The sequence below is a fragment of the Opisthorchis viverrini genome, assembly GCF_000715545.1.
Source record: "Opisthorchis viverrini unplaced genomic scaffold opera_v5_205, whole genome shotgun sequence".
Lineage (NCBI taxonomy): Eukaryota > Metazoa > Platyhelminthes > Trematoda > Opisthorchiida > Opisthorchiidae > Opisthorchis > Opisthorchis viverrini.
The window spans coordinates 42,350-47,966 of NW_008751865.1; positions in this window are offsets into that span (position 1 = coordinate 42,350).

A 5,617-nucleotide genomic window follows, 5' to 3' on the forward strand; every position below is an offset into this window, starting at 1 on the left:
GCCTCTGGTAGAACACGTCACAGAGGAAGCTGCCATGGTAATCAGAGAATCTTTAGCACATATCTTCAGCCGTGTACGAACTACCAAAGGGGATATATAACTGCTCGAAATGTGTCTGTCTATGAGGGCCTGAATCGACAATTCGTTTACGCTTATGCTGGTCACCGTGCGGGACATGTAGTTCGGGGCCGCAGCAGTCAACAAAGAAGTTAAGGTAGAATTCGTCGTACAAACTACCTCTCTTATGGTGCCATGGATATCTGGAACGACCGCAAAAATAACATATCTCTCAGAATAGACTGAAGCGAGATGAGGTGTAGCATCAGGAGAGATTATGTGAACGGGTGACTGTAGATGTCTGCACAGAGGTGCCGCAGACGCAGAAAGTGATATGTGAGTATGACTGAGCTTCTTTCTGTGAAATTACCCGTGATTTTTAAAGCCAAAAAACCACGAGCTCCATTAAAATTGAAGGAGACGGAAAGGCCTGCCTACCATTGACAAGAAGAGAACTGATCAACAAATGTTAATCAACAATTTTCCTGTAAGTGAAGCCGCGAAGCACTGTACATCTGTTCCACCCTCACTGAGGTTCACTTGCACTGTGAATCTCAAATAGCGAAACCTGGATCTCCAGGCTGGTGTCCCGAACACTTCACCATTCTCTGTTTCGCACACGCCTATGATTGTCGTGCTGTGATGAACAAAGAAACTGAGATGGAATGAATAATGAAGCCTTATGAAATGAATAATGTGAAACCGAAAAGTTACTGTCGGGTTCGAAAGAACAAGCCTCTGTGTGGAAATGCTGACTTTCACTCAAGAATCGTATAGGACCTCCCTAATCCTGAGATGTAGTCACGTTCATCGTGTTTCACAACATCTCATCGTAGAACATAGTATCCTCTGAGAAGGACATTCAATGAAGCAATAATTGACTGAGTATGTGGTTGAAGGTTAGGCTTTTAATCTTACGTTTTCTAAATGGATGACAGAATGATGCAAGAATGACCTTTACAGGGATTTCAGTTTTGCTGTAGCATAAATGTGGACTCTGGTTGGAACAAGTCCTGTCACCAAACAAAAGCTGGTCCATATTCACAAAGGTTCATAATTCACCTCATCACCGAAGTTTATCAATTCACTGCAATTTGTCTACTGTTTTACTGCCGAAGCCTGTATAATGTATGGGGCAGGAGAGAGGATGACGTCAAATGGTGGAAAGCTATTGCGATATACGAAAAAACAATGTGATTTCACAAGGTTCGTAATTCAACTCATCACCGAATTTTTTGCGTCTTTGAACTTTGTCTACCGCTTCACTGCCAAACCGCTGGTAATATCTGGGGCGGGATACAGAGGATGACGTCAGAGGCGGAGTATTCTCCTCGCGCCATTTTAAGGCGGGTCTAATGCACGCAAAATCATTAAGACCACTACTGATGGTAAGTCAACCGAGTGATGACACGATTTCATACTTACCATAAATCACTGAACACTTTAATATTCGAGTACGCATAGGCGATTTATACACCGGGTAGGTGAGTTTTACGTCCAAGGGCAATCGATGCGTCTGAAATTCATTTGTCTTGAAACGGGATACCTATAAATCTGTAGCTGTTCGGTAAAAAATCATCTGGAAAAAACTGAGATATTGTTAGAATGAAACTGGGATGAGTTTTTATTTGACGACGCCCTGTTCAACCGAACTTGACGCACTGTCTAATATCCCACGCGTCAGAGCTTTTGTTTCAACTACATACCCAGTCGTAACAAAATCGCTTCGAGTTGAGTAGGAGTGATGTCACGAATCCGATGACACCTTAAAGTAATGCGAAGCAGGAAATCATGCCAAGTTTGGTTCCCTAAACGCGCTCGATCAAAGTGAGCCCGAGAAAAAATGGGTCTATGGATTTTGGACACTCAGTCCATACTAGTGATATCAGAGTAATGGAAATTGTATCGAATATTTTCGCAACGGATAAGCCAGGCACGAGGTGTGCTTCTTATGTTTCGAAAGAATATAAAACTGCTGTTGGACACCAGTAACTTGAGTTACTCGCCGGCTTTTAGCGATTTCGACATCGACATACGTATGAGTTCGTAAGATTGAGGCGTCCCTCCCGCTTGATAGACTTGAAATCTCGCAGGGATGGTGGAACCTGCGCAGACTTTGTTCAGTTTTGTTCCCTACTTACATGTTTCGGCATGCTTCTTCTTGGTAAGTTCCCTATTGTTACGTTGTCTCCGGACTAACGCAACAGGTTTTTCAATCCGAGGGCCCATCGGCGATGAGAAAACCTGTCCTTTCCAGTGTTGTTCGTCATGGATGATGTCGTTGAGTCGTTCATACCGAAACTAGGATATCGGTCCTATGCCACCTCGGTAGTCGGTTTATATCTATCTTAATGCCTCCCAGACACCGTGAACCCAAGTCTGGATAGCCTATTGGTAACTTGATGCGCTTGGCCAAACCAGAAGTTGCGAATCAGCTAATCGATCGAACACTGACGTGCACAGGCATGTCATGTACCGCCGGAAACGGGCTGTTTATACAGCTCACGTGGAAATTTCTAGTTGGGCCAAAATGGGATACTTAAAATAGAAGTCACTTGTCAAGGCCAAGTGAAGAACACAACCAATTCAACCTGTCTCAACGAAAACGGTATTGCATTGNGTTATGTTCGGAGCTGGCTTTCCTAATACCTCCCATTTGAAGTTGAGTAGTATAATCCTTCTGTTTTGTATCAGCTTGAGTGTTTGTCACCAACATTCGTCTGCATGTCATCCTTCTTGGTTGTTTATACGCAGACGTTTCAATTAGCTGCTCTTCAACCTGAGGATCGGTTGTTCTTCCCCTGCTAATGTCTACGTGTTCTATCGAAATGTTCAATGTCAGCGCATTCAATCTTTTTCAACCAGTTTGTACGACGAAACCATGTGAACGTCATGGAGTATGTTGCCCGTTCGCCGAGTGATTTAGCCTTGACATTGGGATGCGCGATTACCAAGATAGTCTTTCACTAAAACGCTTTTTTACTGATGTCAAAATCTTGCCACTTACACCATGCTTGCGATTACGGTAGTACTTCATTTTCTGACTTGACGATGTCACCTTCTCCTTCGAAGGCCTCAGGCGATCAGAGTTGCGATAGACGACTGCAAACTATTTGCCCTCCAGCGTGGTCAGATTTGGAGTCAGGTGATGCATGAAGAGAAGTTCTTGTAGGATTCCTGTGGTGGTACTCTCCGCTTTTGCCTTAAGGGCGTTCTGGCGTTCTCATTCCCAATGAGAAGACAGAAGTCTGCGAGTTGGGACGACGTGAACTATGTCCCCTTAGCAGATAATTTTTTTCTGGATAGTCAACCGACTGAATACTTCCTGCAGCTATGGTTGCCGGTGTCTTAATGGGAAAAATCTCTGGCCACTTGCTGTAAGCATCGATGATAATGATCGAAACTTTGTCCGTTCACGGGACCTGCATAGTTCACAGGTGTCCTTGACCATGCCAAGAACGGAGTTTCACATTTTCTGGGGGGTGGGTTGAAGTCAACAAACATGGTTCATAAGATTCGACGAATGTTTTGATTTGTCTGTCAATGTGAGGTCAAAGAAAATAGCTTTGGATGGGGGTTTAATCCGGTTGATCCTGGGGATGTCCATTTTGAAACAAGCCTTCGCAGGTCCTCTGCTACGACCACGCCATCTGCTAACAAAAAGCACTCATCAAAAACCAAAAGTGACGATCGTCTTTGATCAGGCTAAACAACGAGTTTGATTGCTAATATTCTGCGACCATTTGGAGAGGTGGTGCTGTAGACTTGATGCAGGGAAACAGAGAGTATCCGATAACCACGGTATTAGCCACGTTCTGTGGGTCTGCCGATAGGTTATTTCTCTTCCTCGCCAACCGGCCACATGACTTATTTGGGCGTCCTTCCAACTCTCGGAGGAAAGAAACCACGTCTCCGAACGTAATCTGCTGTAATCATTGCGCCGGGTGAACCGGCAGACGAGTGAGAGCATTAGAGACTACTTAATTCCGAAGCTGACGTAGACTTTGGTGTTCGGCAGATTATATTCTTAAGATCATGATCTAAAGGAGTGGCATAATTAGAGTAGACTAGGTGTGGTGACGAACAGCATGGCTAGCTAAATCCACGATAGCAGGGCACCTCAGGGCCCCACATGTGGATGCACTATCCTTGACACTGCGAGCAAGGCATCTAGCATTCAATGTGAAGCGTTTAGCTGTGACACTCTTTGGGTGCATAGCTACAATTCTACCCCGGAACGCAACATGAGTGCCCAAGCCCAGGTAGGAGCAGTAGTTCACATGTGGGGGTTGCGTTCAGACCATGCACCGTCCGATCAGTTAATCTGTGCTGTAGATATCCCGAGCACTTCTGAGTAGTATGCAACGCGGCCACTGGTTTGGTTGCCGAACTGGGCAATTTTGGTTGGACAACTCCCATCACGAGTGGAGGTGACATCGTCAGTACGTTGTGAGTGGAAGTGCGGTTGAGTTGGAAACGCGTGGTTGCTGTATGTGCGTGGACGGATATGGGGTATACTCACTCAGATGAACTTTGGTCGATGATTGATCGATGATTGATTGAGCGCTCCTATCAACCTGTTAGTTGATCCGTCTTCTTATTGGTGTATAATATCCGGGATCAAAGATTTTGATGGTGCTAATAAAGCTGGCGGTATTATCTCGGGACCCCTTCTTTCCTCAATCCACTAAGGTTGTTGGTAAAATCAGGGGTTCTGGGCCACAGGGTAGCAGCTTGCGTAGACTCATCATTTTGGGCTCCCTGTCTACCTACAATGGTCTCAAACGACACACTGTGTTCTTTCTTGCAAGGCCATTTACCCCCGGCTCCCTATGATAGACAGATAGACAGACCTTGACAACGCTGACACATTCTGAAATCCGAGCGGCGAACTCCCACATCATATTTCGAAATAATTCATCACAACTGAGTAAAACAAATCGCTAACACTTTTGCTCTGGTTTCGCCAGGTCTCTTGAGGAGCCGTCCAACAATAGAGTTTGAATTTCGCGTTTTTGCCATCAGTCTTTGAAGAAAAACTATGTTAGTCTTTGTAATAGTGTTGCTACTGATGAAGTTTGTGAGTACTATCTGGTCAAAGCGATTTAAAGCACTGTCCATGTGTCTGACAGAAGGTTGAGTTGAAAAGTGATTCGGACGGTTCTGCAGTGTTTTTGCGTGGGTGTTAACCAGTCTATTGGGGTCCACCAAGTAGCTCAGGAAAACGACTGGAGATGTGCTGGCATTGTCAACACGACAAATGAGACTGTGCTTAACTACTGTAGATTGTGACTACTTTTTTCCTGTTTCTCAATCCACGAATACCTAACCACAGGTCCCCATTGCTTGACCAATAGCAGAAGCAGTCATTATATATATATATATATATATATATTCAGGTTCCATGCTTAAAACGAATCGACAATCAGCTGGAAAACCCTGGTGTTCAAATAGCCTGTGAAGAAAACCTTGTCGATCTGGAATATGCAGACGACATCGTTCTCATGTTCGAAGAGGAGGAGAAGGCGCAAGTATTCTTGGATGAACTGACCAAAGTCAT